Here is a 27837-nt window from a genome sequence, read left to right on the forward strand (position 1 = left end):
TCTTTTTGTGTGTTTACCAGGATTTACTCAGTCCTGAACTGGAACAAAGCATAAAATTCTCATCTGAGGCTGCACTAAAATAATCAACTATAAAAAAATATGGATACTCAGTTCCCCCCCCCCATCCTGGGAAATTCTGATTCACCAGGTCTCTAGAATGAAGCTAGGCACCTGTAGATTTAACAAGACTGAAAAAAGAGTTGGCATCTTTTCAGAACCACTGCCCCAGGGATAATATTTAGGTCTGTACCGCACCCAATAACTGACTTCTTCATTTAATCAGCAGTCACTGGGTATGTCTATATGCAGACCTCAAAGAAAGCAAAACAAAATGCCATACAGGAAAACACTCTTGTCTCTTGTAGAAACAATAGTGTTGATGAAATGACTAGAAGACAAAAGATGCTCTGAGGAAGTGAGACCACTCTGGAATTGGGTTTGTTCAGGGAGGCTTCTGAAGGAGAGCATTTCCAAATGATGCTTGTATGAAGTTTTTGGATGAAAGCAGGAGAGGATATCTGTAGCAGGGGAATAACATAAGGAAAGCATAGATGTGGGCAGAATATAAGTTATTCAGGAGACCTTAGGTAGAGTTGTCTGCCTCAAACAGGGAGGAGTGTTCACTGAGAAATGGGATAGTCAAGGAAAGCTCCATGTAGAAGAATGCCTGATACCAGGCAAGAAGTTCACACTTGGAGTAAGAAAGACCTGAACTTGAATCTTGCCTCTATTACTTGATACTGTGGCTTTAGATATCCTTTACCTCAGCTTGTTTTCTTTTGTCAAATGGGATAAATACCTCTATCCATAAATAATGCTGGAGATTAAATGAGACAGTGGTGCTTGCCATAGAGTAATACTCAGTAAATGGAGTGATGGCTCCGTGGATCCAGTGTGTTAAAAATAATCACCAAGGGTTCTTGGAGCAGGGAGGACAATACCCATCCACCAGCTGCTGGATGCTGTAGTGTACATCTGTAATCACAGATATCAGAAGGCTGAGGCAGGAGGATTACAAGTTCAAGCCCAGCCTAGCAACTAGTGAGACCCTATTTACCTTGGTGAGAGGATAATTCAAACACTGGTTTTTTTGGGGTTTTTTTGGTACCTGGGATAGAACTTGGGACCTTGCACTTTCGAGACAGGTGGCAGAATCACTGAGCTAGATCCCTGACCCAGTGAGAGGATAATTCAAAGTGGAGTTGTGGCATTGGAAGGGTAGTAAGATAATCCATGCCTCCCACTTCTGTTGGGTGTTGTTCTAACAAAGCTGGTGCCTCTTACAGTTGCACGGTATCTGCTGCACTCAGAAAACAAATACTCCTGCATTGGTTGTTTAAAATCTCCAAGGACAAGTGAGTCATGAGTTGGAGGCACATAAAAATAGACTCAATTTTTTGATCATTGTGATACCTATCACTTTATATGCATTCCACATGATTATGAAAACATTTCAGATTAACTAAAATATGTAGTTATTTTTCTAAGATTTGTTTTTATTACTGAGCAAATTAAAAACATTTATAATATGTAAGGTATAAAGAATGCAAAGGGTAAAGAATGACAGTAAAACAAATACTCCCCCCTACTTTTTAAGAACTAGAACACTCCCTGTATCCTGTTTTTTAATATCAGAAAACATTAACAGGATCATGAGTTTATTGTCTGTATTTTAGAATACCCTAGAATGTTCCATCCCAATTCTACTTTTTTTTTCAGGGGAACCTGTATTCTGAATTTTATGTTTTTCTTTTTGAGACAGGTCTCACTATGTGGCCTAAGCTGGCCTTCAATTCTTTTTTTTTGTACCACGGATCGAACTCAGGACCTTGCACTTGTGAGGCAGGTGGCAGCACCACTGAGCTAAATCCCCGGCCCTGGCCTTGAATTCTTAATCCTCCTGCTTTAGCCTCCCAAGTGCTGGTATTATAAGTGTGTGCTACCATGGCTGGGTAAATTTTATTTTTTGGGCAGGTGGTTTGAGGTAGGGTCTCTCTTTGTAGTTCAGGCTGGCCCTGAACTGACTATGTAGCTCAGGCTGGCCTTGAGCCTCAGCCTTCCTAATGTTGGGATTACAGGCGTGCGCCACCACACCTGGCTCTGGGTGAATTTTATATTTAATATTTCCTAGTTTTCCTTTAAATTTTTACCAGTCTGTATGCATTCTAAGGTAATATACTACTTAATGTAATATATTGCATGTTTTTGAATTTTGGATAAATGGAATAATACAGTATGTATCTGTTCCTTGCTTCTTCCCCTCAACATTTTATTCCTGAGATTCATCCATGTTTATATATATATATACACACACACACATAATTTATTTGTTTTGCTGTATAACATTTCATTGCAGGAAAAGGCCAAATCATATACATCCACATGTGAAAACATTCATGAAAACATTTTATGTTTTTTTCTGTACTTTACTTTTATAAGTGTTGCTATGAACATCACTGTACAAGTCTTGCTGCACATATTCTATAATCTTTTGAGGGCATTTGCTTGTGTATCAGTTAAAACTATGTTGAGCTGTATTTTTTCTTTATTACTCCCTGCCCCCAGCAGCTGTGGCTTTTAACACACATACAGAGCTTAAGAGCTGAGATGCTATGGTTTGACTATGGTTTGTCTCCTCCAAAAGTCTTGCTGAGGCTTGGTCCATACCGTGCCAATGTTGGGAGGTAGGACCAGTAGAAAATATTTGAATCATTGGGCAGAGGCTCCCAAATGCCTTTCTTGACTGCGTTCGTGCTGTTGTGGGTGTGGATTGGTTAATGGTTAATACATATGAGAGCAAGAGGTTATACAGCACGGCTCTCTCTTGTGTTTGGCCCTTTTTTTTTCTTTCATGTGCTTACTGGTATTCCCTTTCCATTTTCTCCCAAGAGTGGAAACAACATGCGACCCCCCACAGAAGCTGAGCAGATGCTGGTGGACTTCTAAGCCTCCAGAACCAGGAGCCAAAAATAAACCTATTTTCTTTTGGAATCACTCAGTCTCAAGTACACTGTTATAGCAACAGAAAATGGACTAAGACAGGTAGGAAAGTCTTCACTGTGTTATCTCCTGGACTTTGAATACACAAGGCAAATTCAGTCTGAACTTTAGTAGTGATCAGACTTCTTTGGGGCATATTAGTGATTTCTTCAGAGACCGGTCACTGGGGACTTTGTCCCTGCAGATACCTTGGCAGGCACCACCTTCTCTGACTGGTCACTTTTGAGGACAACACCTGGGAATGTGTGCAACTGTAGCATCTTTTTGCTGAGGTCATCACGCTATTCCAAGGTGCCCTCTTTAGCAGAATCTGAGACTGTCTCACACCTGCACTCCCACTGCACTTCCTCTGACTTCCTTTGTCCCAATAATGGGAACATCATCAGATGCTTGACAGAAAGTAGAAGATGGGGGATTTTGAAAATTTTAAAGACCATTTGAATTAACTCCAGTTATTAGTTTTAGTTATTTCATACATTGTTTTTGGGAAAAATATGCAGTAAAAATGAAGACGCACATACCCTTGACCTAACAATATTACGTAGAGCACTTTGTGCTATAGATATGTCCAAACATGTATATTCATACAAATACTAGTCATGAGACATTGCTTGCATTTCAAAAATTGGGAACAACTTTAATATCTATTAACAGAGAATGCACCCATACAAGGTTATTATACAATTACTAAAAATGAATAAAGTATGTTTGATAAGGAATAAGTTCCAAAATACACTGTTGAGTGAAAAAAATAATTTGGAGAATAATGTGTATAGCATACTACTATTTAATTCACTTTTTTCCCATGGTGGTTCTCGGAATGGAAACCCAGGGAGGGCCTCATGTGTGTTAAGCAAGCAGTCTGTTGCTGAGTTCTATCCAACTACCTGCATACTATCATTTAAATGTAGTGGAATTTTTAAATTGCATCTATATACATATACTTTTAAGTACATAAAATATTTATGTAGAGATGTACAGTAATCTTATAATACTGATAAAACTGATAACAGTGCTGTTGAAGAGGAGAATCAGAGGTAGTCAGGGAAGACAACCTGCTCTTTCCTGTGTAAAATATTTTTCAGTTTTTTTACTATGTGTATTACTTTATATACATTCATTTTAAATACGGTTTCAAACTAGTTTGAAATATGAAATATGCATTAGTTTGAGAGATAATTTTTTTTCTTTTTTTGGTACCAGGGATCAAACTCAGGACCTTGGCACTTGTGAGGTAGGCACTGTGCCACTGAGCTAAATCACTGGCCCTTGAGAGATTTTTTTTTTTTTGGTGCTGGAAATCGAGCTCAGGACCTTGCACTTGTGAGGCAGGTGCTGGAAACACTGAGCTAAATCCCTGGCCTGAGAGAGAGAATTTTTTTAATCAAAAGAAAGTAACTTGTATTTGAATATTAGACTTATAATTAATAATTGGTCTCTTAGCTGAACACTCCAACTCTTCACAATGTCTGGGAGAATAGTATTTACAATGTAATACATAGATACATATGAAAAAGGGAGATGACTATACTGTGAGTTTGGAATGTCAGTAGGAGACGGTGGTGAAATGTCTAAGGATTTGAAAATGTGGGCTACAGCACTAGTCAGGCATGAAGATAAGTAGAAAAGTTTGAGTAAATTACCCAAGGGAGAGAGTATAAGAAGAGAAATAGGTATGGACATAAATACTTACATTTTGGGTCAGATGGAGAAAATGGAATCAGAAAATAACAGTGAACAGCTTTATACAAATCACAGAAGATAATATGAAGAAATAAGAATTGTTAGTGGTGGCTTACTATGGAGTGACTGACAAGGACAAAGGGAAAAACATTTGTTGGGTTTGATCCCTCAGTTCTCAAGAGAGCATTTTCCACACATGATTAGGTGCTAAGAAGGTGAAGACCATGAGAAAAAAGCATATTAATGAAGGGTAAGTGGGGGGGACAGGACATAATTCAAGGGTTAGACTGGTGAGTGGAGGAGTGTGTGTGTGTGTGTGTGTGTGTGTGTGTGTGTGTGTGTGTGTAAGACAGCATGTCATACTGTACATTGGCAGGAAGAAGTCACAAAAGAAAGAATGAAGTACAATAATATAGGCAGGTTGGGAAATTGTTGGTGAAGAAGTGGGTGCCTTGAAATACAGAAGGGTCACCTCTTTTTTGTGACAGTAGTTTGAAAGAACAGAGGATGAGGGAGAGACAGGAAGTGTTGTTAATGTAGAATCTCTCATTTTGAATAAAGGAATAAGTGAGATCATCTGCAGAGAATAAGGAGATTGGAATAGAAAGGGACTTTACATTTAAACAGTCGTGTTATGAATTTTTATAATTAGAAAAGAAATGGAAAGGGATTTTTCTTAATTTAACAAGGCAGGTGGCTTGCAACATGACATAATACAAAGAACATTGACTTTGGAGCCAGAAAGACCTGAGTTTGGGTCTGGAGAAGTTACCAAACTGATCTTTCTCAGTTTCTTCATAGTAAAATGGGGACAATAATGCCTACTTTGTCAACCATTGTGCGCCTTCAATGTTAGGACATGTTAATTTTGTCTGAAAAAAATTTATTGATCTCCTTTTTTGTCCTGGACATTCTACCCCAAAGAGTTTAGGCCTAAGAGGGAAGGTACTTTCCCCTCATTTTCTAACGGAACAAAGAATCAACTGCGCAATTGTGAAAGGACTTGCTATGAGGACTTTCCTGTTTGTGTCCTGTAAAATTCAAGATCAGATTCCATCTATAGGTTTTATTCGGTAGCCTGGATTTTGTCACTGATGTAGGGAGCCACTTTTCCATTGTTGGGAGCTGCTATTCTGACCCCTTGTCCTTTGGCCAGTGGGCTTGGCAGTCATTTGCAGCCTTGGACTGCTGACACCTTCCATGGTGACCCAGCCTGTCTCGTTCTCTATTTATGGAATAAGTTTGATATTTATTTATTTATTCCTTTATCTGTCTGTCTGTTTTTTTCATTGTTGTTATTGTTGGTAGCAGCTAAATGTAGAGCTGTTTAGTTTTCAAATAGCTTCCCAGAGGGAAATGGTTCCAAACTGAGAATCTGAGAATAATTGACCACAATCATGAATAATAATGAAATTCATCCATCTATAACCTCCATTACTTTTAAGGAGAATAAGTAAAGTTATGCATCTTTAATTAGGGAGATTAGAATTAATTAGAACGATTGGACTTGGAGCTTGAATCTAGAGAAATATTAAATTAAATTCTAACAGAAGTGCTTTTGCAGAAAGATTATAAATTAAAGCTTTAATTTGTGTACTGTAGTTGCTTAAGTGATTGTAACATCATTTAAACATTTAATGACAGATTGTTCCAATGTCATTGGTTATTTGTGATGAAGATCAGCACATTCAGATCAGAATTGGGTTAATTGGAGCTTGTCACCAAGGAAGGGACAAAATATTCTGATCAATACAGGTATTCCTCAGAGGTACTGCAGGGTCCTTTCCATAACACCACAACTAAGTGAATATTGAAATAAAGCAAGTCACATAAAATTTTTGGTTCCCTAGTAGGTAGAAAAGTTACATTTACAGTACATTGTAGTCTAAGAGTACAATAAAATTATGTCTAAAGCAATACATATATCTTAGTTAAAAAATAATCACTGGGCATGGTGGTACATGTACTCTCAGCACTTTGTAGGCTGAGGAAGGAAGATCGTGAGTTTGAGGCCAGCCTGGGCTTCATAGTGAATTCAAGACCAGCCTGCACTACATAGCAAGACCCTGTCCCCCCAGCCCTTTTATTCTGAGACAAGGTCTCTCTAAGTTGCTCAGACTGGCCTCGAACTTGTGATCCTCCTGCCTCAGCCTCTGGAGTAGCTGGGATTACATGTGTGGAAAATGTATTTCTTAAATAATAAGAGTTGAAAGTGAAAATTACTCCTTAACCCATGGGCTGCAGAATGGATATTGTGTTATTAGTTATGAAAACAACATTAATGTCATTGTACATCTCCATCAGGGCTCTTGGGTAACTAGGTGCACTGTCAATGAGTAGCAGTATTTTGAAAGGCACCCCCCGCAAACATTAGGTCTCAACAGTAGGCGTCAAACATTCAGTAAACCATGTTTTGAACAGATATGCTGCCATCCAGGCTGTGTTGTTCCGCAGCCCTCTTGGAGACCTAGGACTTTGGGAATGGTAAATGAGCACTGGCTTCCACTTCAAGTCTAGCTGCATTTACTTCTAACATGAGTCAACCTGTCCTTTGAAGCTCTGCAGCCAGGCAGCGACTTCTCTGCAGCTATGAAAGTCCTCGAAGCCATCTTCCAAGAAGGTTTCACCCACATTGCAGATCTGTCAAAAGAGTAGCCTTCTATATCAGCGATCTTACTTAGCCCAGGGGAACTCACTACAGCTTCTCATCAGCACTGTGGCTTTACCTTATCCTTTAGTAAAGACTCTATCTCTTTCAATGATAATTTGCTGGGTGTTTGGAATAACTCTCACACAAACTTAATGATTATGAAGAACTTCTTTGCAAAGCAGAGGTCTAACTCTTACAGCAACTTTTACTGGTATTTCCTTCATGGCAGCTTAGATTTTACTAAATAGATTATCTATTTGATGTTTGGTATCAAGTGTGGGAAACATCCACTTTACATAAGAGCTGAACACCTGTATATCAAAATAAAAGGCCAATTTTAATTACTGACTTCACTTATCCTAATAAAACTACACATCTATCAGACCAGGTTCTTTCCCAGGATAATACAGTTACAAAGAATAAATATGTCTTATAAAGTATATCATCAATTTACTGATGAAATCGTATAATGTCTGGATTTGCTTTAAAATAATCAAGGGACTGGGGCCTTCATTCAGTTGGTAAACTGTGAAGCTCAGTGATAAGTATAGGAGATTCCATTATACCTTAATTTTTATAGTTTCACAATTTATTAATCTAAATATTGAATAACTGAAGAATTAGAAAATTCAGGCAAGGAAATAATTGAGGAATTACGTATGTTAAAAGCAAACATTTCTAGGGCCAGGTTTTAGCTCTGTGGTTCTGCTGCCTGCCTTGCAAGCACAAGGTCTCAAGTTCTATTCCCGGTACCAAAAAAAAAAAAAAAAAGTAAACATTTCTACTAGATTTTATAGATATTTATTAAAAAATAGTATCTTCTCTTTGCCACAGATATTGGAAATAAATCCCTAAAAACAGTTTTAGGAATTTCTATATGTCAATATAAATTTACAACTAAATTTTATATTATAAATAATCAAAACTAAAATAAAAACTGCTTTTTTCACTCCTAAATATTATGTTGTACTGCTTTCTGAAGATTTCTCAAAGTAATACATTAAAATTTAAACTGGCAACTACACTTACTGTGAACACCCTGAAAATTTTATGAAGAAAACGATTCTACTTACAATAGCATCAAAAAGAATACTTAGAAATGAATTTAACAAAAGATGTATAAAAACTCATCCTCTAGAAACTATAAAATATCAGTAAAAGAAAGTAAAAGATCTAAATAAAAAAATCCTAAATTCATTGATTAAAGTGCTTAATGTGGTTAAGATACCAATATTCCCCAAACTGACCTACAGAATCAATGCAACTCCTACCAAAATGTCAGTTTTGACAAGCTAATCTTAAAGTCCCTATAGAAATCTGAAGGACATAGACTAGCCAAAACAATACTGGAAAACAAACAAAGAAACAACAACAACAACAAAAACCCACAACAAAGTAGGACTTGCAATTCCCTAGTTTCAAAAAAAATCAAGAGTAATCAAGACAGTGTGGGACTAGTATAAGGACAGATAAATAATCAACAGAATAGTAATGAAAATCCAGCTGGGCATGGTAGCACATGCCTGTAATCCCAGCACTCTGGGAGGCTGAGACAGGTATTGCAAATTCAAGCCCAGCTTGGGCAATTTAGTGACTTAGCAAGACCCTATCTCAAAATAAAAACTAACAATAAGGCTGGGAATATAACTCAGGGAAGGTGAAGACTTCTGGTTCAATCCCAGTTCCAGAAAAAAAAAAAATCTGAAAGCTTATGTTTCTAGCCAACATATATTCAGAAAGGGTGCTAGGTATTCAGAACATAATGGGACAATGGGCATCTTCATGTACAAGGCATGGTTGAAAAATACAGTGAATATTTATATAAAAATTTTAAAGAAAATTTTACTACAATAAAAGACACATTGCCATTAACATTGCTAAAAATACTCCCCGTCACTTTGAACACACTATCTCATCGTTCTTGCCATTTTTTGAAGCAGCTCTGGAAGTCCTCTTCTGTGAGTGTCTTTAGTTACCTTTCCTGGCTGCCTTGATGTGGTGATTCAATTTAAAACAACCTTTCATGGTTGTTAGGGTTTGGTCCTAGATGTCCCTCAAAGCCTCATGTCATAGGGCCTTTTCAGGGGTGGTTGAATCTGGAGTGTGAGATACTAGGGTGAAGGGTGTGTGACTACTAAACCACTACACTGACTGGCTTGGTGCCATCTTAATCCCGGTAGTCTGGACAAGATAAAAGGGCAGAAAGACACTGTTAAGGGTCCTTTGTTGCTTTTTGGTACCACGTGAGTACCATGAACTGCTTCTCCTCTCCACGCCCCTCTGCCATGTGCCCCTCTGCCTTGGAGCCAGCTGGCCATGAACTGAAATCTCTACAAACTGTGAGCTAAACAAACCCTTTCCCTTTTAACTTTGAGTGTCCCATATTTTGTCTCAGCAACAAGAGAAAAGTAACTAAGACAACAGTCATTCTTATTTTGGACAAGAGCCAGAAAATGCAAAGTGCCAGATATGTTGAATAAGGTAGATGAGGATGCACTGTAATGTTTTTATGAGCCTGCTTTCCATTGGATGGCATCTACTAGCAGCATTCACAATATTTTTGATCAAACCCCATAAAGACACACAAAAAAGAGAACATTCAGAACTGATTTAGAAAGTAGCAAAAATGATGGGATGTGTCTCTGAGGTAAGGGGAAGTATTTTGAAGATTACTGGTAATGTGTCATTTACTTAAATAGTTTTAACTTGAACAACACTATATATTTTGATCACCCCTTTTACAAAAGTGAAGTGGGACCTCTACTTCACATGATGTACAAAAGGTCACCCAAAACTGAGCATATCATCATGTTGAGCAAAATAAGCCAGACTCAGAAAGTCAAATATTGCATGTCATCTCTCATATGTGGATTCTTTTAAAAAATTAAAATAATAAAAAGAGAGTGATGACAGGAAAATAAAAGGGAGACTATTAGAGAAGAGGAAGGGGATGAGGGGAGGGGAAAGGGAAAAGGAAGGAAGATAATAGGGGAAATGAAAATAAAGTATATTATATGAATGTACAGATGTACAAAAAGAAACTCAACATTCAGTATAACTAATGTACACTAATAGAAAAGAAGAGAAAAAAAGGAAAAGAGATCATAGACCTAAATATAAGAGCTGAAACTATAAAACTCTTAAAACACAGGACCCTTAAGACTCTATGACCTTGTATTTACAATGGTTTCTTGGATATGACACCAAAAATAAAAGCAACACAGGAATAAAGTAAGACCAACTACACTTCAACAGCATTTATTTAAAACTTTGTTCCCCAAACAATATCCTCAAGAAAGAGAAAAGGCAACTCAGTGAATGGAAGAAAATATTTGCAAGCCTTGTATCTAATAAGGGACTTGTATCATAATATATAAAAAATGACTACAACTCAATAATTTTTAAAAGCAATTTAGAGCCAGGCATGTTGTGTACACTTGTATCCCGAAGCTGAGGCAGAAGGATCAACACAAGTTCAAGACCAGCCTGGGACAAATAGTGACTTCAAAGCCAGCCTGAACAACATAGAAAGACCCTGTCTCAAAAAATTAAAAATAAATAAAGAAAAAGATGTGAAAACATAGTTCTTCAAAGAAGATACACAAATGGCCAAGGTGCCATAGTTGTTGTGATCAGTTGTTCTTCCTTGTATGCCAATACCTAGTTTGTCTGGTGGTCATAATAATACTATAGTCGAGTACCAAAGAACTGGGTACTAAGCCAAATAGGCTGCAGCCTTTCATCTCTAATAAATTGAAGATGCAGAATCCTGGGACAGATTTAAAAGCCAAAAGCCAGCTATGCTTAGAAGACATCTTTAAAAAGTAGTCATTTTGGGCTGGGGATTTAGCTCAGTGGTTCTGTCGCCCTCCGTGCAAGCGCAAGGTCCCGAGTTCGATCCCTGGTACCAAAAACAAAACAAAACAAAAACAAAAAACAAAAAAAAACAAATAAAAAGTAGTCATTTCCTAAAGAAGTCTCAATACTAGCAATAAAGCTACCTACCATAAACAATTTATAAGCCTCAATGCAGAAAACAAGCAAACAAAGGAAATGAGAAAACATGGAAACAAGATGAAACCCATAATTCCCAACTCACCCAAGGCAAATCAAGGGAGCATTGGGGTGGAAGAAATAAAAAACCACCCAGTTGAATGGAAATTCAATTTTTTTTCTTGGTATTGGGGTTTGAACTTGGGACCTTGCCCTTGCAAAGCAGGGTGTGGAACCACTGAGCTAAATCCCCAGCCCTCACCGCCTACTAGCCAGTTGAATGGTAGCAGTGGAAGAAACAAAAGCAATGAATAGGCCTCTTGAAAAAATCAAAACAGAGATGATTAGAGAAGATGATCATAATGAAGCGTAGGGAACAGGGAAAGGGGACGTTACTAGAACCTCTGCAGTAAGTCCTAGTGTCCTGTTAAACACGGCAACACAAGGCGAATTAACTTATTATACAGGAAAGGTAGAAAAAATGAGACTTGGAGAAGCTGAACTTTGGGCCTGATCAGTGCTGCTCTGGGCAGCAAAGACAAAAGCCCTGGAGTTTACCGCACCTTTTATTCAGTACATAGGGAGAAACAAATGTAACAGATAATGGGAGTGGCAGAATTCCTAGATCAATGAGGAATATGCAGATGAAGATTTGGTTCCTCCCAGGGTGTCTCCTGCAAGTGTGGTCTTGCCCTGGAGCATCACAGCATCAGGGATCATTGAGGTCTCAGTTGTTACTGGAGGCCAAGGGAGAATCCTGTCTGGAAATGCCATAGCTGGCCTGTAGGTAGGAGAACTAGGCCTAATCAAATGATTTTTCCCTAAAATTATGTAGCATTGCTCCCGACAATGAAGGAAATGATTAGTGAATTTAGAGTAGATACAGATAAAACAGACAGCTTAGGAAAGACATGGAAACTATGATTGCCCAATATAGAAAAGAACTAAATTTCATAAAACAGACTCAAAGAGAAACCCAGGAGATTAAAAATTCTACTGAAGTACATGCAGCAGAATAAACCAATGTAAAAATAGAATATCAGAGCTAGAAGACAGGATTGTGTTTAGTGATCATCAAAATGAAAGATCTCTTAAAAATAGCAAGGAACCATGAAAAATCAGTTTAATAGCTGCTAGACAATGCAAAGAGGACTAATACAAAATTCATTGGAATCAATGACAAAAGAGAAGATAGCACAAAGGGCATAAAAAACCTATTCACAGAAATAGCAGAAAATTTTCTGAATATAGAAAAAGAATTTGAGATATAGATTAGTGAAGCATATAGAGCTCCAAATAGTCATGATCAGAATAAAACTACACCAAACATATAATAGTCAAGATTCCAGAAATTTAACACAAGAGCAGAATACCAAAAGCTGGTAGAGGCAAAACAAAACAAAAAGCAAATCACTTATAAAGGAAAACCCATCAGAATCACAGCAATCTTCTCAACACAAACCCTTAAATCAAGGAGACTGAAGTATTTGAATCCCTAAAAGAAAACAGCCTCCAACCCAGATTGATGTACACCACAAAATTATCTTTTAAAATTTATAGAGAAATAAGATACTTCCATGATAAAGAGCACCTGAGGAAATTCACAGCCACCAAATCAGTGCTCCAAAATATTCTGAAGGATATTCTAGAAAATGAGAATGATGACAACAATTCCGTGAATCCCAATAGAATGAATCCACCAGGCAAAGCAAGCAATTAAATAGAGGGGAAAGGAAGAAAACCAACAACAGGAAAATAATAGAACAAGGATAAGCCAATACATATCAGTTATAACTATCAATGTGACTGGCCTCAGTTCAACAATAATAGAAACAGATTGGCAGAATGGATTAAGAAACAAGATCCAGGGCTGGGGATTTAGCTCAGTGGTACCATGCCTGCCTCACAAGCACAAAGTCCTGAGTTTGATCCCCAGTACTGCAAAAAAAGAGAAACAAGATCAACAATATGCTTCAGACAAGAAACACATTTAACTAAAAAAAAAAATTTATAGACTGAAAGTCAAAGTATGGAAGACAATACTCCATGCAACAGGAACCTGGAAAAAAGCAGAGATAGCTATTCTATTTGTAGACAAACTGTATTTCAAGCCAAGACTGATCAAGAGAAACAAAGAAGGTCACTATATACTTGTTAAGGAAATAATCCAAGAAGAAGAGATAATAATCATAAATACCAGCACACAGAACAACATAAAACAAACTAATGGATATGAAAAATCAGATAAGCACTAATACAATTGTAAAGGGAGACCTTGGTACTCCACTGTCACAAATAGATCAACTAGTCAAAAAATCAACTAAGAAACATTAGAGCTGAGCAAAACCTTTGAACAAATGGATTTAGTAGATACCTATGGAATATTCCACCCAACAACAACAGAATAGACGTTCTTCTCACCTGCACATGGGACTTTCTCCAAAATAGACCACATACTAGCTCATAGAACATGCTTAAGTAAATGCAAAGAAATTGACATTATCATATGCATATTATCAGATCATAGTGCAGTGAAATTGGAAATAAATGGCAAAAGAAACCACAAAAACTACATAAACATGTGGAAATTAAATAATATCCTCCTGAACAACCAATGGATCACAGATGAAATTAAAGAAGAAATTAGACATTTTCTTTCTTTCTTTCTTTCTTTTTTTGGTAACAGGGATTGAACTCAGGACCTTGCATTTATGAGGCAGGTGGCAGCACCACTGAGCCAAATCCCCAGCCCTGAAATTAGAAATTTTCTACAATTAAATAATGCCAGTATGACATACTAGATTTTATTGGGCATGGTGAAAGCAGTTCTATAAGGGAACTATAGTGCTGAATTCCCACATCAGAAAAACATACCAAACTCAAATTAAATAATCTAATGTTGAACCTCAAGCTTCTAAAATAAGAAAAGGAAATTAAACCCAAAGCAGGTACAAGGGAGGAAATTTATAAAGATCAGAGCAGAAATTAATGCAGTTGAGACTAAAAAATGATATAAAAAATTAATGAATCAATGATTTGGTTGTTTAAAAGGTGAATAAATAAAATAGACAAACCCTGAGCCAACCTTATAAAAAAAAGAAAGAAAAGAAAAGACTGAATTATGCAATTTGGAATGAAAGGGATGAAATCACAACCATCCCCGGAGAAATCCAGAAGATTGTTAGTACCCACTTTGAGAACCTGTACTCTAATAAGATGCAACAATCAGAAGAAATGGACAGATTCCTTGATACATAAGAATTACTAAGGCTGAATCAAGAAGATATAAAAATTCTAAATAATCCAGTATCAGTCACTGAAATTGAAGAAGTAATAAAAAAATTATCAACAAAGAAATTCCCAGGTCCTGACAGATTCACTGCTGAATTCTACAAAGAATTTAGAGAAGGGCCAGAGATTTAGCTCAATGGTTCTGGTGCCTGCCTCGCAAGCGCAAGGTTCCGAGTTCTATCCCCGGTACCAAAAATAAAAAAATAAAATAAAATAAAATAAAATAAAAAAATTTAGAGAAGATCTAATGCTACTACTCCTCAAACTCTTTAATGAAATTGAAAGGTAAGCAATACTCCCAAAGTCATTCCTGGAAGCAAACATTACCTTGATACCAAAACCAGAGAAGGACCCAACCAAAAAAGAGAACCACAGACCAATCTCCTTAATAAACAGATTCAAACATCCTCAATAAGATACTGGCAAAAGGAATGCAACAAATCATCAAGAGGATTATACACCATGCACAAGTATCATTCGTCTCAGGGATGCTGGAACGGTTCAATATACACAAATCAATAAATGTAATACACCATATTAACAGAGCCAAGGACAAAAAACCACACGATCATCTCAAAAGACACAGAAAAGGGCCGGGGATTTAGCTCAGTGGTTCTGCCACCAGCCTTGCAAATGCAAAGTCCACAGTTCAATCCCCAGTACCAAAACAAACAAACAAACAACAACAACAACAAAAAAGACACAGAAAAAGCATTCATGATTAAAAAAAAACCCTACAGAAACTTGGAATAGAAGGTCTTTATCTCAATCTGATAAAACCCATCTACGACAAAACAAACCGATAGCCCACATCATACTAAATAGTCAAAAACTGAAAGCTTTCACTCCAGAATCAGAAAGAAGACAAGTATGTCCACAATCACCACTCCTATTTAATATAGTTCTAGAGACATTAGCCACAGCAATTAGATAAGAGAAAGAAATAAAAGGAAGATGGATAGGAGAGGAAGACGTTAAATTATCGCTATTTGAAGATGACATGATACTCTACATAGAAGATCCCCAAAACTCTACCAAAAGACTCCTAGAATTAATAATCAATTTCAGCAGCATAGCAGGATACAAAATCACCACCCCAAAATTTGTGACATTCCTATACACAAATAAACCGCACTGAGAGAGAAATTAGGGAAACAACACCATTCACAATAGCATGAAGAAAAATGAAATACTTAGGAATCATTCTAACAAAAGAAGTGAAAGACTTTACATTGAAAACTACAGTACTTTGAAAAAGGAGATGGAGGAGAATATCAGAAAATGGAAAGCTATCCTCTGCTTTTTTTTTTTTTTTTGGTACTGGGGATCGAACTCTGGTCCTTGCACTTGCACAGCAGGCAGCGAAACCACTGAGTTAAATCCCCAGCCCTAGCCTCTGCTTTTGAATAGGCAAAACCAATATAGTGAAAATGGCCATACTTGCAAAACTGTTACACAGATTTTGCAGTCCCAATCAAAAAGTACTAATAGCATACCTCACAGAATTAGAGAAAACAATCCTAAAATTCACATGGAACCAGAAGTGACCTAGAATAGCAAAAGCAATTCTGGGCAACAAATGCAAAGCATCACAATCTCTGATTTGAAGTTAAACTACAAAGCTACTGTGATTAAAAAACAGCATGGTACTGGCAAACAAACCAAAACAAATCCCCAAAAGAAACAAACAAAAGACCTGCAGGTCAATGGAACGGAATAAAAGATGCAGAAAGAACCAAGCACACTCAGCTACTTTATTTTTGACAAAGGGGCCAAGTACCTTCACTAGATACCTGATTGCTTCTTTAATAAATGGTGCTGGGAAAACTAGCTTTCCCTATGCCAAAAATTGAACCTAGCTCCATGTGCCTCACCATGCATTAAATTAAAATTGACATGGATCAAAGACCTAAGTATTAAAACAGAAACACTTATCTGATGGAAGATACAATAAAGCTCTTGAAGACATAGGTGTAGGCAAACACTTCATGAACAAAACCCAGATCACACAGGAGATTTAACAAACAGTCAACATTGGGGATCATATCAAATTAAAAAGCTTTGGCTCAGCAAAAGAAGCAACCAACACAATGAAAAGACAACCTACAGAATGGGAAAAATTTTTCCAGCTTCTCCTCAGAGAAAGGACTAAGATCTAGAATATATAAAGCACTAAAAAAAGGTCAGACCTCCCAAAATTTAAGACCCAATCTAAAAACAAGCATCTGAAATGAATAGACATTTCTTGTATGTAGTAGTTCAAATAGCAAATATATATATATATGAAAAAATGCTCAAGATCGTTGGTGTTTTGAGAAATGCAAATTAAAACACTGAGATTCCATCATTCCAGAAAGAATGGCATCATCAAAAAATCAACCAATACAAATTCTGGTGAGGCTGTGAGGTAAAAGGACCCCTTTTACCTTTTTTGGAAAAAAAGAAAGAACCAAGATATATTATGTGCGAGTACAAATTCTCAATGTGAATGTGATCAAGATGTATGACAAACATGTACTAATAAAAAGATATAAAAAGAAAAGTATTCAGCAGTAATATATGGTTAATTATTTATCTAAAAATTTGTAAAGATTAATTGTTATAGTAGTAAATATAGAGTGAGTAGGGAATCAGAAGGTGATAAAAGCAAAGTTTGAAAAATTAATGAATGGAAGATAAGGAGAGAAAGCTGAGATAAAGGGTGCTATTGAAGAGTAAAAAGAACTAAAGATAAAAAAGGTAAAAGAGGGCCAGGGATTTAGCTCAGTGGTGCTGCTGCCTGCCTTGCAAGCACAAGGTCCTGAGTTTGATCCCAGGTACAAAAAAAAAAAAAAAAAGTAACAGAAATTAACAGACATGAAAAAGAAGAAAGAAAATCAGACAGAAAAATAGGGGAAAAAGGGAAAGAAAAATAGAAATGAAAAAATTAGGAGGAGAGAGAGAGAGCGTGCATCAATTCCAAAAAAAAATGAAGGAAAAAGAAAATAAAAATATTGAGTCCAAAGAAAAATTCCTCTGTATTTTTTTTTTTTTTTGGTACTGGGGATTGAACTCAGGTCTTTGCGCTTGCGCAGCAGGCGGCGAAACCACTGAGGTACATCCCCAGCCCCTCCTCTGTATTTTTGAATGAATGGTTTCTTTCCAGGATGTGAAGGTTTGTAATCCAGCAAGTCACAAGTTTCTCTGCCTTGATTTATGAACTGTGGGTTTGTGAGGTGCCCCCTGCTCCAGAGGTCTCTCTGCAATCTCTCACTCAAAACTGTGGCACCTTTAACATTATAACCGCTGAGCATGGTGGCACATGCCTGTAATCCCAGCATTTGGGAGGCTGAGACAGGAAGATTGCCATGAGTTTGAGGCCAGCCTGAGCTACATAGTGAGACCCTGTCTCAAAAAAACCAAAAACCAAACAAAAACAAAAAATCAACATTATAATCAAACAATTGCCAGGTTCAGATTATAGAACATGCCTAAAGAAGTGGCCTTCTTTAGACAGAGTGTGAGATGGGATACAAGCCATCTGTGTTTGGTGCCTTGATGGCATCACGCACTGAGCCCATGGCACCAATGATTGCCATGCCTGAGTTCACAGGGATTAGACATAAGTGCTGAAGGCTTCAGAGACTCCTTTAGATCAGAGACAGAGTGGTTAAAATAAGAAGTGAGACTTCCCTTTCTTGCTTAAAGTTGGTAAAGGGCAAGTAGCAAATCTGTTTTCCTTGTATCAAAATTGAAATAGGACTATGTGTCCTGGGCTACCTAAAGACAAGGTCCTGATCTAGTAATTTCCTACCCTTCGCATTGCCAAATGACATTGTAATTACCCAGGACATTTGTCTGTGAACGCTGACATAGATAATGCAGGTAAAGCTCTCAGCAAAGGGCTTGACAAACATGGAAGCAAATTGATAAACCGGAAACAGTATTTATTTTGTGAAACCAGAAATCTCCTTATTTTATTAAAAACAAACCAGCAAATAAATTTTGTCCTTAGATGTGGTTTCACTTGTGAGTAGAGCAGGCTGTATGGTAGATCTTTTGTCCTCCTGGCCTTAAGTATCTCCAGGTTGAATTATTGGGAAGTTTTAAATTAAAATATCCTAGGAGAGGGGAGGGCTAGCCCTGGAGGAATAGAAGGGAGGACAGGGTTCTGATCATCAATCCCTGGGAGAAAAGAGGCAGCCAGGTTCCAAGCTCGGGGCTGGGATTGGTCCTGGGGACTTCCCTTCTCCTCTTCCACACTTTCCCTCAAGTTCCCTCCACACCCTGCCAGCTTTCACTTGGTGACTGACACTAAGAAAAATATACACAACCAATGATAAGTTGCTGAGTTGACACTAAGAAAAAAATACATGACCAATGATATAAGAAAAGTTGTTTTCCCTTGTTAATAAGCCAGAAAATGAGAATTGAAACAACAGTAAGATATGGGTCTATGGGTCTTGAATAGGGATCTTAGTATTGGTCTTAAGTAGGGAAGGAATATGCTTCAAAAACTTTCTAAATGAATCCTCCTTGACAGTACTCCTCATTTTAGTGCAGCATATAATTGTGTGGATAATTCTCAGAATGAGATTTCAGATTAAAAAAAAATCCACAACATTATACCCACAGAAAGACATGTATTTCAGTATTGAAAGAGAACATAGCATATGAAATACTGAAAACCTGTACTGTAGCCCAATGCGTGGCACCAAATATATCTTCAAAGATGTTAGCTATGATTATGATAATTGCTGTCTAATAACCACCTTTCTCCTCTGTTATGTCATAGGAATTTCAGAAAATTCCTATGCTTAGGAGAGGAATGAGTGATGAAGACTCCACAGAGAATTGGAGTGGGGAGATCAAGGTCAGGCTCACGATGGACAGCACATCAAGTGACTCTCATTCCCTTTTCACCAAGTCTGTGCTCTTAGATCCCCACATCCCCAGGCTAGCTCTCTCTTCCCTCACACACCCTATCCTTTTTGCCTCCTGCTTCACAGTTTTCTCCTCATGCTCTCTTCAAATTCCTTTCTGTCCCGTGTATTGTGAAAGATACAAAACTTACCTGAAATCATTATAGTCTACTGTAGGAGATAAAAACAAGATTAATTAGAACACAAGATGTTGGTCACTGTGCTATGCCAGAGGTGTGAGCAACAGGAGCTGAGGTGTGGGGGAGGCATCCTGGTGGAGGTGGCATGGACACTGAGCCTAAAGCATGAATTGGATTCTCCCTGAGCAACAGGAGAGAGGATTATTGGTGGAAGGAAGAGTCTGAGGAAAGACACAGATGTGACACAGCCCAAGGTCTTTGCCAGCTAAGGGAAGTAGTGAGCCAGGAAAAGGGAGGCTGACCCAGATTCTAAAGAGCCATGAACACCAGACCAAGGGATCCAGGCCTTATTATATAGATCATATTTTTGAGCAGCTATTGGGTTTTGTCTTAGTTACTTTTTCTCATTGCTGAGACAAAATACCCAAACCCAAAGATAGAGCATGAAAGTTATTTGTAGCTCATAGTTTTTAAAGGTTTCAGTCCATAATTGGCTGACTCCAAGGCACAGTAGCATGGCAGAGGAGCATTACAGAGGAGAAACAGTTTATGGTGTGCAGAGGGCAGCAAAACAGTGAAGTAGCAAGCAGCAAGCAACAACAGCAGCCCTCTTTCTGTCCCTTATATCCTATCCAGGCTACACACCCTTAGGGCAGGTAGTACTCAAACCCAGTGTGGGTCTTCCTGTTATCCATAACCAGAACCACACCAAACCAATCAGTGGACTAATATAGTAATCACACACTTCTTAATCCCAGCATCACTCACTCTAGATCCAGCTAGCCTGACCAATGACAGCATGAGGCTTTGGGAGGACATCTAGATACAAGCCATAGCAGTATTATACATGTCTGTATAATAGTATGCATGACCAGTGCATAGTAGGTACCCTACTGAGCACTGAGTGAAGGTCCAGAAGAGAGACAGTGAAGGTGTGACTAGACGAGCAACAGTGGAAAAGCAAATGAAAGGATGAGTTGATAAAACTTGGTAGTTCTTATTTAGGATGTGGGGCCTGAGGCAGGAGCAATGATAGCTTCAGAATTTTTTAGGGGAAGAATGGCATTGTTCTGGAATGGAATTCAGGAGGTGTTACTACTTTTGGGGAAAGAGAGGAGTCATCAGGCAGCAGAAGTGATGATAGCAGCTATCACTATCCAAATACTTGAATTATTGGCAATGCCAAATGCTTAGCACTTATTGCTCATTGATTGCTTGCAATAATCTTGTGAAGTGTGTGTTATTAGTCTTAGTTTATAGATGATGAAACAGAGGTTTAGACAGTTTAAGAAAATTGCTTAAAAGACAACTAGCAAGCAGCAGTGCTGAGATTTTAACTAGCCTGTCTGACTCTGAAGCATGTGTCCTGAAGCACACTTGGCTCCTGACAACCACCTGTTGAAGTTATTTCATGTTCTTCAAGTGGCAGCAGGGCAAGCCTCACCATTCCCCAGTAACTGTGTGGTGTCTGATGACCGAGTGAAAGCCAGCACTGTGGTGGTTCTGCCTGACATATGCAGTTCCCTGCATACAGACAAAAAATTCCCTATCCAGTCCTTGAAGTCCTGCAGAGTTATGGAAAAAAGAGATGTCTGGAAAGCCCAGGTGTCTTCTCTTGGGTTGTGTGGGCTGTTTGGCAAAGGTTCCCAAAGAAAAATTGTCTTGGCCAAGAGATACTGAGTAAAGCTAGATGTTTCCTCTTCTACTTAGTATAGAAAGGGAAAAAATGTTTCCACAAATCTTGTCATAGTGAACTGTAAACAAATATCCTCATCAATAGCAGTGTCAAAAACTTCTACAAGAGGACATGGGGTATACAACTTTGGAGAGTTCACAGTGGGAAATAGCCAAGACTCAGGCCAGTGAAGTGGACACATATACCTAATAATAGAAAAGATTGGGTAATGGAAATGAAGGTTACAAACTGTCCAGAGATAAGATGTAGCTTGGAGAATTTTTTGTAAGCTGACAGGGAGTGCAAAATAGGAACATATTTTGCAGAATTCTTTGGGCAAATCTTTGCTGGGTGTAACATGATTGTATTTTTAAAATTATATACCCAAGAGGAGACTAACTAGGTTCTATGAGTAGAATTAGCAATACAGTACAAGTGACTTGACAGAAGTGTATGCAGAAGCTACAGCAAAGTTCAGTAGATATAGTGGAATCTCAGGGGATAGACTTTTTTGGAAGCCAATATGAATCTATCTATTTATTCTGGCAAGGTAAAGGGAGAAATGAAGATTATGGCATTCTTCTTGTGGTATGAAAGAGAAATGGGTAATAGATTTTTGTCATGTCAGCCCAGGTGAGCATCTAAGGGATTTACACTAAATGTCCAGAAGGATGATGAACAGAGGAAGGAGGTAGAACAACAGAACATGGGAATTTCTATTAGAAGGCAATAGAATATGTCTTTTTTGACAGAATAAAATAAATGGCTTATTTCTTCGAATAGCTAGTGAGTTTTCTTATAGTTCTATGATTGTATCGAAGTTGTGGATGTTCTTAGTTTGATTTGTTCCCATGATCAGAAGTAGACAGCTTTAAGCTCAATTGCCTGATATTTGACTGCAGAATAATTTTGCATTTTCCCCTTTCAAAATGAAATATGAACGTTCATAAAATCTTTCCCTATTGTTATTATAACATTGTGATGTGCTTTTATATTTTAATAATTTTAAATGTAACATATTAATATTTATTATAAATGTATCCACACACATGCCCACTGGTGGTAATAGTCTATGTTTACTTTCTCATTTGTACATGTGGGAAAGCGTAATGCATTCTGATGACTCATTAGGATACATGGCTTGAAAATTCTCATTTTAAAATAGAATAGTTTTAAGCAACATTATATTTTAATTAGAACCCTTCACTGCATTTCATTGTGAGGTTATTCTGTAATTACTCAGCAGGTTCTGGTGTTTACTAATGCAGAAGTGACAGCACATAATACTACTAAATTATTGCCACATAGCTGAAAAAGACAATTAGAAAATGGGGAACAGATAAAGGCATTGTTAAAGAGCCTCAGGGGAAAACACAGCCTCAGAACATCATCCTTATTTTCTTTTAACCACCTTTTCCATGTCCATCTAGGGCAACACATAGCATGTGGACGTTGCTTACCGGAGGTTAAGTAGCTTACATAATGTCTCTAGCTGCAATTTTTACATTTTGCATGAAGCCCTTTTCTTACAGGGGTAGATATGAAGTGGACATACTGTTAGACATACTATAGTTCTAAATTGCTCAGATCCATTATATGTGGGGAGAAAATAAAACTCCATATAACTGCTACATATTGAGATTTTCTGAGAAGCTTTATGCCTCTTGTGTTTTATTTCCCTTTAACTAGGGTACAGATATTATATTATGACCAAAAAATATAATGGAGTTAGAAAGCTCTGTCAAATGTATCCTGATCTTGAGGACATGGTAGGGCTGTGTGGTTTGTAATTTTTGTAGATTCTATAAGCATATTGAAATTCTTTTTTTCTTTTAAAATTTCTTTTATGCAGACCTCATGTTTTTTGCTGTTAATTTGATTCCCTAGCCCCTTCTTTTATGCCCCAGATTTCCTCTGTATATTCAGAGTGAATTGAGGCAACTATCCCGATAATTTAGGCAAAAGTGTTTTAACCAAGACCTCCAGATAATTGGTGTGATATTGTGTGTGTGAGTGTGTGTGTGTGTGTGTGTGTGTGTGTGTGCATGTAGTTGCTTGGGTATTGAGGGGAAGGAATGAGACAATATTTATGGAATGGATCACCTTGATAAATCACCTTTTTGCACTGGAGTGAATAAAGACAGCAGACACTATTGCCTTGTTCTGATTTTAGAAGGCAAAGCACTCAGGCTTTCTCCCTTAAGTGTAAGGTTAGCTGTAGATGTTTTGTACCTGCCTTTGTGTGATAGGGCTGCCATAACAAAGTACCACAGACTGAATGGCTTAAGGAACAAATTTATTTTGTACAGATCTGGAGCCTACAAGTCCAATACCAAGACAGGCGTATTTTTTTCCTGAACCTCTGAGCCTCTCTCCTGGTCTTGCAGATGGCCACATTCTCACTGTGTCCTCACATTGTCTTTCCTTTGTGTGAGACCATCCCTGGTCCCTCTTTGTGCATCCAAATTTCCTCATCTTATAAGGATATCCATTAGATTAGATTAAGACCCACTCTAATGGTCTCATTTTAGCTTAATGACTTCTGTAAAGCCTTATCTGAAAATAAGGTTATATTCTGAGGTACTAAAGATTAGGGACTCATATGAATTTAGGGGGATACAGTTCAGCCCATTAAAGTACCTTTTTTTTTTTTTTTTTTTGGTACTGGGGATCGAACTCAGGACCTTGCGCTTGTGAGGCAGGTGGCGGCACCATTGAGCTAAATCCCTGGCCCTAAAGTACCTTTTATCAGATTAAGGAAGTACCATTCTACTTAAATTTGCTGAGAATTTTTCTCATGCATGAATATAGAATTTTGTCAAGTGAATTTTTGCATAATTTGACAGAATCATGTTTTTCTTTTTTTGATTTTCATAATGTGGATTATAATGATTGATTTTTGCACATTGAATAAGTATGTTATTCTTCTTACATATTTCTGGATTCAATTTGTTAATACTTTGTTGACTATTGTTGAAAAATATTTACAAGTTATATTATTTTCTTGTAATGTCTTTGTCTGATTTTAGTATTTTAAGGGTGCTGGTGTGATGAGTTGAGAGGTATTCCCTCTTCTAATTTCTAGAAAAAATTAGATATAGAATTTATACTATAAAATTTATAGTATAAAATTAGATATAGAATTACGTCTAGAATTTACATTGTTTCTCTTTTAATTCTTTTGTAGAATTCATCAGTAAAAATCTCTGAGCCTAAAGGTATTTTTTTTTCCAGAACATTTTTTGCGTGGTGGCACATGCCTGTAATCCCAGCACTTGGGAGGCTGAGGCAGGAGGATCACTGTGAGTTCGAGGTCAACCTGAAATGCATAGCAAGACCCTGTCTCAAAAAACAAAACAAAAAACAACAACAACCAAACAAACAAAAAATATTTTAAAATACTAATTCAATTAATTTACAGGCTATCTATTTTATCTTGAGGGAGTTTTGGTAGTTTGTGGTTTTTGCAAAAGTGCTCCATTTCATAGAAGCTATCGAATCTATGTGAGCAAATTGTTTGTAGGTCTTTTTATTATCTTTTAATTTCTTCAGAATCTGCAGTAATTATCACCCTTTTCATTTCTGGTAGTTATAATTTCAGACTTCTCTGTTGCTTATCCATTTTATTGATTTTTTTTTTTTTGGTGTTGCTAGACACATTGATTTTATTGATCTTTTGAAAAAACTACTTCTTTGTTTCATTGATTTTCCTCTAATGCTTTTCTGTTTTCGATTTTCCTGATTGCTGCTTTTATATTTATTATGCTCCTCCTTCCACTTGCACTGGGTTTATTTTGTTCCAGGTGAAATCTTAGATTATAATTTGAGGCCTTTTTACTAATATGAGGAGCATTTAATGCTTTTAAATTTCCTCCAGGTACTGCTTTAATTTCATCCCACAATTTTGATATGCTGTGCTTTTATTTTCATTCTATTGAAAGTATTTCCTAATTTCTGTCAATAATTCCTTTTTTACTCAGAAACTATTTAAAGTGAATTGTCTAATTTCCAAATGGCCATAGATTTTCCAGTTATCTTTCTGTTACTGATTTCTAGCTTAATTCCATTATGCTTAGAGTACTTACTTAGCATGATTCAATTCTGTGGAATTTATTAAAGTTGTTTTATGACCTATTATATAGTCTATCTTGGTGAATGTTTCATAAATATTATAAAGGAATGGACAATCTGTTCTTGGATAAAATGTTCTATAAATTTCAGTTAGATTTAGTTGGTTGATGGTGCTCTTCAGTTTATAGCCTTGTTAATTTTCTACTAGTTTTATTGATTAATGAAAGAGAAGTATAGAAGTCTTCAACTATAATTTTGAATGAATCTATTTCTCCATTAGTTGTTTTAGTTTTTACTTCACGAAACTTTGATGTTAGGTACATACACATTTAAGATTTTTTTTTTTTGGTACCAGGGATCAAACTTGGGACCTTGTGCTTGCGAGGCAGGTGCCAGAACCACTGAGCTAAATCCCTGGCCCTACATGTAAGATTGTTATGTGTTTTTGGTGAATTGACCCTTTTGTCTTTTTTTTTTCCTGGTACCAGGAATTGAACTCCAGGCCTTGTGCTTAGGAGGCAGGCACAGTGTCACTGAGCTAAATCCCTGGCCCATTGACCCTTTTGTCATTACATAATGGTAATTATTCCCGGTAATTTTCTTTGTTCCAAAGTTTACTTTGTCTGTTATTAGTATAGTCTTATCAACTTTCCTTTGATTAGTGTTTTCATGGTATGTCCATTCTATTATTTTACTTATATCATTATATTTGAACTGAACTTCTTTAACTTTCATATTTTATTAATTTCTAAATCCATTTATATCCATTCTGATATCTGTTTTTCAGTTAGTGTATTTAGAACATTTGCATTTAATTTAGTATTTGCATTTAATTTTTGATATATTTGGATTTGGACCTGTCATTTGTGTTCTGGTTTTCCCTTCTGATTTTTATTTCTGTGTTCTCTTTTCAGCTTCTTTCTTTAGAGTTATTATTTTATTTATCAGTCTGTGTATATATTGCAAAACTAGGGATTGAACCCAGGGCCTTTGCACTGAGTTCCATCTCTAGTAATATATATATATATATATATATATATATATATATATATATTTTTTTTTTTTTTTTTTTTATAATTTTGAGATAGGGTCTTTATTTCCCAGGCTGGACTCAAACTTGTGATCCTTCTGCCTCAGCCCCCTAGAGTGCTGGGATTACAGGGATACAGACTATGCCTGGTCTTTTAAGGAGTATTTGAACAAATTTTATTATTGTATCTAACTTATCCATTGCGTCTTTATGTTTTCTTAAATTTTTATTAAGTTTATTGGTACATTTTAGGTATACAGTATGATGACGTTCATCATTGGGAATTTTTACATTTACACGATATATCTTGGTTCTTATTTTTTTCCCCATTCCCCTGCCCTCCCTTCAACCCCTCCCCCCCTCCCTGTTTTCAAAGACTTTGTTTCCATTTTTTCCTTTTCTCATATTTATTCCTTTGCCTTCTTTCCTTTCCCCAACCCCTCCCACTTTCCCTTTCCCTTCCCCTTTGGATCTCCCCCCCCCCCCATTTCACATTATCTATTATACATTTTGATCCTCATTTACACTTTCAGCTTCTCACACCAGAAAAACTATTCGCTATTTACACGTGTGTTCTGTTTATTTCACTTAAGAGTATGGCCTCAATGTACATCCATTTAACTATAAATGTCTCTAGTTTCTCATTCTTTATGGCTGAATAGTACTCCATTTTATTTAAAAAGCCAGTCACCAGTTGATGGGCATTTGGACTGTTTCCAAGATTTAGCCATTACAAACTGTGCTGCTACAAACATGGGTGCACATATGTCGCTGTGGTAGGATTCTTTTAATTCTTTTGGGAAGATACCCAGCAGGGAAATAGCTGGGTCAAATGGGACCTCTAACCTTTTTGAGGTGTCTCCATATTGATTTCCACAGTGGTTGCACCAGTCTGCACTACCACCAACAATGGAGAAAGTTCCTTTCTTCCCACAAACCTCGCCAGCATTTGTCATTGGTTGATTTCTTGATAGCAGCCATATTTTTGGAGTAAGATGGAATCTCAGTGTTGTTTTCATCTGTATCTTTGTTTTTTTATGTACAGGTTTGATTGTATTTTTTTTTTGTATAGTGATTAAGAGTATCTCTTATCCAAAATGATTATTTCCAGAAGTGCTTCAGATTCTTTTTGAGTTTGGGATATTTGGATATGCACAAAGAGATATGTTAGGATGAAACCCAAAACTAAACGTGAAATTCATTTGTATTTCATACATTCCTTATGCATATAGCCTGAATGTAATTTTATACAATATTTTTAGTGTACCTGCATCTTGACTGTGACTTGTCACATGAGATCAGGAGTGCAATTTTACAGTTTTTGTATCAAGTTGGTGCTCAAAAAGTTTCGGATTTTGGAACACATCTGATTTCTGATTTTTGGATGAAGGACGCTCAAACTG

General features: G+C 37.0%; 1 protein-coding gene across 4 annotated transcripts in view; it reads left to right on the forward strand.

Annotated features, from left to right (window-relative positions):
• The window catches only part of Rmi1 (RecQ mediated genome instability 1), a 262437-nt gene that overhangs the window by 56391 nt on the left and 178209 nt on the right, over positions 1-27837 (forward strand). For all 4 annotated transcript variants that reach the window (XR_015448776.1, XR_015448774.1, XR_015448777.1 and 1 more), the window contains exon 4: positions 2890-3042. The gene's annotated coding sequence lies outside the window, so the exon portion shown is untranslated. The remainder of the gene's footprint in view (positions 1-2889; positions 3043-27837) is intronic.

This window comes from Heterocephalus glaber, unplaced genomic scaffold (assembly GCF_053883595.1).
Source record: "Heterocephalus glaber isolate CG9 unplaced genomic scaffold, H.glaber_assembly_v1.0 deba00000546, whole genome shotgun sequence".
Taxonomy (NCBI): domain Eukaryota; kingdom Metazoa; phylum Chordata; class Mammalia; order Rodentia; family Bathyergidae; genus Heterocephalus; species Heterocephalus glaber.